General features: G+C 36.9%; 1 pseudogene; it reads right to left on the bottom strand.

The window, feature by feature from the left end:
* Positions 1-2126: 2126 nt before the first annotated feature.
* Positions 2127-3249, bottom strand: LOC129562881 (ADP/ATP translocase 2 pseudogene; annotated as a pseudogene).
* Between the last annotated feature and the right edge of the window lie 7112 nt (positions 3250-10361).

The following is a 10361-nucleotide window of genomic DNA, read 5'->3' as shown; positions in this document are numbered from 1 at the left end:
ATTTATGACCATGACAAAGTATGCGAGATAACCAGTATTTGTTGTTTTAAGCTGCTAAATTTGTAGATAATTTATTATGTATCAGTATATACATATATATATACTCCCCTCTACTCCCAAAAGTTGGTTTGGATGAAAAATTGTAAAGTCACCTTATATAAATCTGATATGTGAACAGATATCTAATTCATGAACTTATTAGGGATTTTCTCTTCTGTTGACAGAGCTTACACTCTGACATTACTATGCAGACACTTACAAAGGTTATCCCAGGTGGCGCTAGTGGTAAGGAACCTGCCTGCCAATGCAGGAGACATAAGAGATTTAGATTTGATCCCTAGATTGGGAAGCTCCCCTGGAGAAGGGCATGGCAACCCATCTCAGTATTCTTGCCTGGAGAATCCCTATGGACAGAGAAGCCTGGCAGGCTACAGTCTATAGGGTTGCAAAAAGTCAGACATGACTGAAGCGACTGAACACACACACACATACACATAAAGGTTATCAGGACAGAAGCATTTGATAATGACAAAAATCTAAATTGGCAGACTGAAATCTTGGTACTTCTTGGTACCAAGAAATCTTAGACTTCTTGGTAGAAATCTTGAAAGATAGTATAACAGAGTAGATGAAAGTACTGAATTCAGAATTAAATTTGCTTGGATTTGACCTTACCATTTACAGGTTTTGAAGAGTTGTTTAACTTTTCTCTTTCTGTTTTATCATATTAAACATGGGGATAATAATAGTATCTCTCTCATAGGATTATTTTTTTGAGGATTAAGTGTATGTAAAGCACTTACAGTGATGCTTGGCACATATAAGTATTTAATAAGGATTGCCTATTATTATTATTTTCATGGAGAATTAAGTTGATGTTTTTCCTCTGTTACATTTTTACACAAATGGATATTTCCTTTCTTATAGTACTCTCAATAATCATTCCTTAAATATTTTAATGTTCTTATTGTGTGCTAGGAACATCAGCTAGAAATATATCACCTCTTAAGGAGCTTACAAAATAGTTGGGAAAATTTCCATATACCTTTATACATTTTATGTTATATAATATATACATTAAATATGTATACACATACAAATGGACTATATATGTGTGCATCAGCTATAAAAATCATGCAACTCAAGGACCAGATGAAAGGCACAGATTATATACAAAGAAAAATGGGAATGAGTTTAAAAAAACCACTGGGGTGTGGAATTAGAATAGGATAACTTTCTGCATATGAGAAGGCACTTTGAAAGAAATGTAGAGACTGGACAATCTCAAACCTGAGAAGTTGTCTATCTAATTGATCTTATTAATTGTGACTGCTGTATCTCTAGCTTCTTGAGCAGTACTTGACATGCAGTGAATATTCAGGAAGTATTTGTCAAATGACTGCATTGACAGAGAAGGAGAGAAACTCTTAAAACAGTAAAGAGCAATGTGAATTGGCACAGTTGGAAAGGACAACAAAGCACTTGATGGCAGGTAATTTGGTGGTAAGAATTCAAGAGAAAAGAAGATGTTTTGGAGATATGGCATTGAAGTTTAACTTCAGTCAGTACTGGAAAGACAAATTTAGTGGTTGTCAATATTGTGGTGACAGTTGAAGCTTTGAGGAGAAAGATGAACTCTCCATAGAAGTGAATTTGGAAAAAAATTCTCACTCAAAGAAATGCAAAGATGCCAAGGTCTGTATAAATGTATAGGCATACAGGTGAATGGAAGGTAAAGATAGAGGAGCTACTTTAAGAACCATTAAAGCAGGTTAGGGACTAGTGATGAAAAAGAAATGGAAATCAGCAATATCAGTTGCTGCAGAGAGATTTCTGTTTGAGAATTAAAAATGGATCTTAGGTATCAGTTTCAGACTGTAGAAGCAAGATTTTAAGAAACTGAGGGGGCACTGAAGAAATGAAAATGGCACTTATAATCAGCAGTTCAAAGGGTTTGTGAAATGAACAAAAAATCATAGAAAGAGCATAAGAGCTAGTCTTAAGAACCGAGCATATGAGTGTTGAAAGATGAAAAAAGCAGCATTAGGAGGGATTTATTGAATATTATATAATTATTCTACCATACTGTATTTTATTTTATTTTTTTTTATTCCAGGTATTTTTTATTTCTTCCAATGTGTTATTTGCCAGGAGTGACTGAAATAAAAATTGGGTCCCATCGTCGTCCTGGAAATGGCTTTAAGAGAAAACTGGTCAGGTGAATATTATTGCTTCCCATTTTCAACCAGTAAATAGTTGCCATTGATAAATAGACAGCTAACAGTCTGTCAGGAATGCTCAAGATATGTTATATAATACAACATGCCTAGTCACAGGAGAAAAACTAGGAAATAACTTAGGTGAACTTCTTGATTTCATCATACAGGACAAGCACAAACGCCCCGCCCATGCCTCTGAGAACACTGTACCACGCGCCTTTGAAAAAGGCTTTGGCTTCTTCGCCACGAGCAATCCTCCTCCAGCAGTCAGGCGTGCCTGTGTACATATCAGTTCCTTTGCGCCCTGACTGCATCGTCATGCCGCGATGCACAGTGTCGAATGGATGGAAGTCAACCCAGCAACGGCCGCGACCGGCTGTGCGATCATCCAGCTGATGAAGCTATGAGTGTTCTTGGGATCTGGAAGCATTCCCTTGGCAGTGTCATAGATACCAAAGTAGGCAGCTCGGTAGATGATAATACCCTGCATGGACACGTTAAAGCCTTGGTACAGGCCTCTAATCCCGTCAGATTTGTAGATCTTAACCAGGCAGTCACCGAGGCCTCTGAATTCCCTTTCAGCTCCAGCTTTGCCCACGTCGGCTGCTAGACGGGCATGGGCAAAGTCGAGAGGGTATACAAAACACAGGGACGTGGCCCCGGCGGCACCACCTGATGCCAGATTCCCTGCAAAGCAGCGCCAAAACTGGGTCCTCTTGTCCACACCATTCAGGAAGATCTGCTTGTATTTATCTTTGAAGGCAAACTTGAGAGCCTGGGTGGGGAAGTATCTGATCACATTGGCCAGGTTACCACGCCAGAAGGACAGGACTCCCTGTTCCTTGGGGATACGAACCACGCAGTCTATGATGCCCTTGTACTGCTTATCTGCAGTGATTTGCTTGCTGGCATGCTGCATCTGAAGCAGCAGCTTCACTTGCTTGATGGGCGCTATCGCGGTCTTGGAGATGGCCGCGGCCACTCCACCTGCCAGGAAGTCCTTGGCGAAGGACACGGCGGCATCTGTCATCGTGGAAGGAAAGAGTCAGCAGACGACTGATCGATCGGCGGAGAACCGGCTTGGACTCCGCGGCTCTGGGCCACACTGTATTTTAAAGATTGTTCCTTATGTCTTGTGTTACCTGTAATTGACCTTAAAATATTTTTATATGAACAGTATGAGGTAGGTACATGGTGTGTTTAAGTTAATTTTATTTTATAGCTAAGGGGCTGTTAGTTAACATCAGAGGTGCCCGAATCAGAATTTACATTCCAGGGGTTGTTGGTTACTCTCTGATATAGTGTAATGAGGAGTATATACTTTGGAGGTTGTAAGTCTTGGTGTAGCTTTTATAATCAGGCAAAAAAGAAATTTGTGTTATTTCCACAATTTTCTAAATGTTTCTTAGTTTGCTTTGTATATTTCATATTAATCCTGTTTATTGTTCATGGCTTTTATCAATTATGTGGTAGGTTGCTTTAATGACTCTCATTCTTTATCTTTCCTTGAGTTTATCACTTCTTCCATCAAGCAACAGATATCAATATATTTCCCTTTCCATTGAATCTGTGTTTGGTCATATTACTTGCTTTGGTCAGTGGGACACTAGAAATCATGAGATAAGCAAGGGATTGGAAAAGTGCTTGAGAATTTCAGTTGTTCTCTAATAATTTTGCCACCACCATGAGAAGAGCATGCCCAGACTCACTCACTGGTTCTTGGAGGAGGAGAGACAATTGGAACAGAGTTGCCCTAATTAATTTGCCTCAAACAATGTCAACCTAGAGCAGAATCCATAGACAACTTCCAGTTGCACAGCAGATGTGTAGGTGAGCCCAGCTGAATTGAGCTGACTTCTAGGAGACTCACAGACATGTGAACTATAATAATAAATGACTACTGTTATAAGTCATTGAGTTTTTTTTTTTTAACCTAGCAATAGCTAACAAATTCAAGAATGATAATCTTCCATTTGTATCTTATACCAGCCAGAAAAATATATAAAGTAACTGTCCTTTACATCTTGTATATAGATTATATTATTTTATTAACATAAGCATTTTTGCTATACAGGTTTTTACACAAAAGGAGAGACATTTATTTAGCATGGACCTTTACTTTGTTCAAAATGATATTCTTAAGGAGTGAGATAATCCAATGAATAAACTTGTTCCCAAGGCTCCACTTCTATACATTTTCTCTTTATGTACAGTACAGAAAATTAGTCATTAGAAGTTTAGCTATAAAGGTTTCAAACGTATAGTTCATTCCTTTCATTAATAACAGCAGGAGTAGGATGGATTTTTCATCTGTCACAGACCTTGTGCTGAAGGAAATGTTGCAGATTTTTTATTGGAGTTGTACTGTTTTAATCTTCTAGAATGATTTATGACCACCTATCAACACCCTAAAGATCATGTGTCTATGTATTCATTTCTTTTCCCAGTGAATTAATTTCTGTCTTTTTTTTTATATTGACATCAAAGAAATTTTGCATTACCAAAAGCTGAACTACATTATCAAGTAAACTTGACATGGAAAAAATATAGGAAAAAGAAATTAATGACCATCCAATGTATTCTGTGAAACAATTTCATTTTTCATGAATAAAGTCCTCTTGTGGCATTTAAAAAGCTATCTTAAACATGTAAACACATAAAATTAAATTCATTATTTCACTCTGGAAGAAGAAAAATAATTGCAACGATGCATTCTGTATCTAGAATGAAATACACAAACTTCAGGGAAGAGGTAATTTCTATTTAAATTACTTGACTCATCAAAATTGTATTATCATTATAATTGTTTTACTAGCTAGAGTTACTTAGGTTTGTTAAGGGAAGGATATTGGTGGAATGAGGGTTTTATTCCCTTTAAAACTTCCCCTGTTTCTATTTTTCAATTTTGGTAACTTCTGAAGGCTTCATGATCATATGATATACACATCATACCAATTTTGACCTAAGTGGGATACAACCCTTTCTCTCTAAATTTAGTGTATGCTTTTGCTAACAACAAAAGATCAGAAAGAGAGATTAAGGAAACCATCCCATTTAACCATTGCATCAAAAAGAAAAAAATACCTGGGAATAAATATACCTAAGGAAGCAAAAGACCTGCCTGTACTCAGAAAACTATATGATACAGATGAAAGAAATCAAAGATGAAACAAACAGATGGAGAGATATACCATGTTTCTGGATAGGAAGAATCAGTATTGTCAAAATGACTATACTAACCAAAGCAATCTACAGATTCAGTACAATCACTATCAAATTACCAATGGCATTTCTCACAAAGCTAAAACAAAAAGTTTCAAAATTCGTATGAAAACACAAAAGGCCACAAATAGCCTAAACAATCTTGAGGAAGAAAAATGGAGGAATCAGGCTCCCTGACTTCAAACTATACTACAAAGCTACAGTCATCAAAGCAGTATGGTACTGGCACAAAAAGAGAAATATAGATCAATGGAACAGGATAGAAAGCTCAGAAAAAAAAAACCCACACACCCATGACCACCTAAACTATGACAAAGGAGGCAAGAATATGCAATGAAGAAGAGACAGTTTCTTCAACCAAGTGTCGGTGGGAAAACTGAACAGTACATGTGAAAGAATGAAATTAGAACACTCCCTGACACCATCAGTTCAGTTCAGTTCAGTTCAGTCGCTCAGTCATGCCCAACTCTTTGTGACCCCATGAATCATAGCACGCCAGGCCTCCCTGTCCATCACCAGCTCCCAGAGTTCACTCAAACTCATGTCCATCGAGTTGGTGATGCCATCCATCCATCTCATTCTCTGTCGTCCCTGTCTCCTCCCGCCCCCAATCCCTCCCAGCATCAGAGTCTTTTCCAGTGAGTCAACTCGTCGCATGAGGTGGCCAAAGTATTGGAGTTTCAGTTTTGGCATCAGTCCTTACACAAAAATAAATTCAAGATAGATTAGAGGCCTAAATGTAAGACCAGATACAATTAAGCTCTAAGAGGAAAACATAGGCAGAACACTCTGACATAAATCACTGCAAGATATTTTTCATTCCACCACTGAGAATAATGAAAATAAAAACAAAAATAAACAAACAGGACCTGATTAAACTTAAAAGCTTTTGCAAGCAAAGGAAACCATAAACAAAATGAAAAGACAACCCTCAGAATGGGAGAAAATATTTGCAAATGAAGCAACTGCCAAAGAATTAATCTCCAAAATACACAAATAGCTCATGCAGCTCAATACATTAAAAAAACCAACCTAATCAAAAACTATTTGTAAAGCCTCCTCAGATAACCATTTTGCCTTTTTGCATTTCTTTTTCTTTGGGATGGTTTTGGTCACTGCCTCCTGTACAGTGTTACAAACCTCCATCCATAGTTCTCCAGGCACTCTTATCAGATCTAATCCCTTGAATCTATTCTCAACTTATACTGTATAATTATAGTGATTTGATTTAGGTAATACCTGAATAGCCTAATGGTTATCCATACTTTCTTCAATTTAAGTCTGAATTTTGCAGTAAGGAACTCATGATCTGAGGCACAGTCAGATCCCAATCTTGTTTTTGCCGACTGTATAGAGCTTCTCCATCTTTGGCTGCAAGAAATAATCAATTGATTTTGGTGTTGACCACCTGGTGATGTCCATGTGTAGAGTAATCACCTGTGTTGTTGGAAGAAGGTATTTGCTATGACCAGTGCATTCTCTTGGAAAAATTGTTAACCTTTGCCCTTCTTCATTTTGTACTCCAAGGCCAAACTTGCCTGTTACTCCAGGTATCTCTTGACTTCCTACTTTCGCATTCCAATGCCCTATGATGAAGAGGACATCTTTTTTTCGTGGTAGTTCTAGAAGGTCTTGTAGGTCTTCACAGAACCATTTGACTTCAGCTTCTTTGGCATTAGTGGTTGGGGCATGGACTTGGGTTACTGTGATGCTGAATGATTTGCCTTGGAAACAAATAGAGATCATTCTGTTGTTTTTGATATTGCACCCAAGTACTGCATTTTGGACTCTTTTTTTGACTATGAGATAGCTGGCTTAAAACTCAACATTCAGAAAACTAAGATCATGGCATCTGGTCCCATCACTTCATGGTGAATATATGGGGAAAAAATGGAAACAGTGACAGATTTTATTTTCTTGGGCTCCGAAATCACTGTGGACAGTGACTATAGCCATGAAATGATAACATGCTTGCTCCTTGGAAGAAAAGCTATGACAAATCCAGACAGTGTATCAAAAATCAGAGATATCATTTTGCTGACAAAAGTTTGTCTAATCAAAGCTATGGTTTTTCCAGTAATCGTGTGTGGATATGAGAGTTGGACAATAAAGAAGGCTGAGCACTGAAGAATTGATGCTTTTGAACTGTGATCCTGAAGAAGACTCTTGAGAGTCCCTTGGACAGCAAGGAGATAAAACCAGTCAATCCTAAAAGAAATCAACCCTGGATATTCATTGGAAGGACTGGTGCTAAAGCTGAAGTTCCAATCCTTTGTCCACCTGGTGTGAAGAGCCGGCTCACTGGAAAAGACCTTGATGCTGGGAAAGATTGAGAAGGGTGCAATAGAAGATGAGATAGTTGGATGGAATCACTGAAACAACAGACATGAGTTTGAGCATACTCCGGGAGATAGTGGAGGACAGGGAAGCCTGGTGTGCTGCAGTCTGTGGGGTCATGAAGAGTTGGACACATATTAGCTACTGAACAACAACAACAATAAATCAGAAACTGGGCAGAGGACCTAAATAAATATTTATCCAAAGAGACATACAGTTGACCAAAAAAACATATGAAAAGATGCTCAACATCACTAATTATTAGAGAAATGCTAATCAAAACTACAATGAAGTATCAACTCACACTAGTTAGAATGGTCATTATCAAAAAATCTATAAACAATAAATGCTAGAGAAGATGTGGAAAAAAGGAAACCATCCTATAGTCTTGGTGGGAATATAAATTGGTACAGCCACTATGGAGAATAATATGGAAGTTCCTTAAAAAAACTAAAAACAGAGCTACCAAAAGACACAGCAATCTCACTCCTGGGCATATATCCAGAGAAAACCATAACTTGAAAAGATGCATGTACCCTGATCTTCATTACAGCACTGTTTACAATAGCCAGGACATGGAAGCAACCTAAATGTCCATCAACAGAGTAATGGATAAAGAAGATATGGTACATATATACAACGGACTATTACTCAGCCATAAAAAGGAAAGAAATTATGCCATTTATAATGACATGGATGTACCTAGAGATTATCTTACAGAATGAAGTAAGTGAAAGAAAAAGATAAATATTATATAATATTGCTTATATGTAGAATCTAGAAAAATAGTACAGATGAACTTATTTGCAAAGCAGAAATAGAGTTGCAGATGTAGAAAACAAACTTATGGTTACCAAGGTGGGATGGGAAGAGTGGGATGAACTGGGAGATTGGGACTGACTTATACACACTACTATATAGAAAATAGATAACTAATGAGGATCTACTGTATAGCATAGGGAGTCCACTTAATACTCTGTAGTGATCTAAATGGGCAGGAAGTCTGAAAAAGAATAAATGTATGTGTATGTATAATTGATTCACTTTGCTGTACAGCAGAAACTAAGATAACATTGTAAGGCAATTATACTCCAACAAAAATTAATACAGAAATAAAGGTAGTGTATGCTTTTGGAACAAATCCTTTATTAAGGCAGTAATGTCAGTGGGGTACTGCTTTGGTGCCTGACTAATTTTCGTTGCTTGGTATGACTTTATCTTAAAGCATAGGAGAATAAGTCAGTCCTAGAGTTTGAGTCGTATATTGCTGACATAGTTAAGGAGAACCTGGAAGCATAAGGCATGTCTGCTTTCCTCAGTGCTCGTGGACCTAAAATAAGTTGACTTTGAAAGTAAATGAGACTAAAGTTGCAGGTCAAATTGTCCACCATTGTGTGGTCACAGTTGGCATTTCTTTGAAGACTATGGGTCTGAAGAAAGTTTTAGGTTCTCATTCTCTCCATCCCACAGAGAAAGACTGACATTTTAATACAGCTTTTCTTCTAGTTCCATGGCAAAAGTTTGTGATTAATCCTACTTTTGATTAAAGACAGAAGACTTTGTCCTATCCACTTTAGATAATAGCAGTCCACCAAATTGTATATAATTTGCATTGGATGTTGGAACTTGAACTTTACTACCTTTAAGAATATGCAGAATTTGACATTCCATTTGCATTCATATTCATTTCTTCAACTCATATTTTCTAGTCACTAGCAGTTAAGAATTAAAGAGGTTTTTAATGATATGATTTGAATCTGAGTTTGACAAAAATGAATCATTAGTGTGCTTTCTGAGGGACATAGTCACTTCAGTTGTGGAAACAGGAAGAATGGAGTGTCGTTTGTTGTTAAAAAAAATTCTGTTTGTAATATGGTATATATTTTGGGTGAGAAATTGACATCTCTATTTAAATGAATGAGGGCCCTCACCTGGAAATGTCATTCATACTAACAGAGTGACATAATGCATAATTATCTGTTACAGTTTTTGACGTGATTTGTGTGTAGATTAAGGTGTTCATTCAAAGAACATCCCTACTTCCAAGGTTCATATAATACAATGTATAAGAAACTTGGTGCCCCGGAGTTTTAAAAATCATCAATCATAGTGAATTAAGACATTTATTCAAGACTTAGACACTGACAAAGGATTGTCCTTAAAGATTTCTACCTAGAAAACCTTTAGAAAATGATGATTTTTGCTTTCTACTTGACTGCAATTCATTTTTTTTAGGAGCAGCTCAAGGTCAGTGATATGACTATGTCAGCTTTAAGTGATGTTCCATTGTTATAACTGATACTCCGAGTGGTACTGTCAAGAAGCCCTGAGATTGTCTAGGAGGAGATTAAGTAAAAGACCAATATAATACACATTTCATTTTCAAATGAAAATATTTGATGTGTGTACCTCAAGATGCAATGACATATTTTTTTCTATAATAAATGATGGGTATTACTGTATCATGAGAATATGCAGAAGAATTAGGCTAGATCATGGTATATTACTCTAGGAAAAAATCAAAGAAACTAATTGGGTTCATCTCTATTAATTTTATAATTTCTGTAATTAATTTCAAATGGT

Source organism: Moschus berezovskii, chromosome 9 (genome assembly GCF_049115385.1).
Source record: "Moschus berezovskii isolate FMDL1 chromosome 9, NW_MosBer_1.0, whole genome shotgun sequence".
Lineage (NCBI taxonomy): Eukaryota > Metazoa > Chordata > Mammalia > Artiodactyla > Moschidae > Moschus > Moschus berezovskii.
The sequence above is the reverse complement of the archived record's forward strand: the minus strand, read 5'-3'. Positions and strand labels throughout refer to the sequence as shown.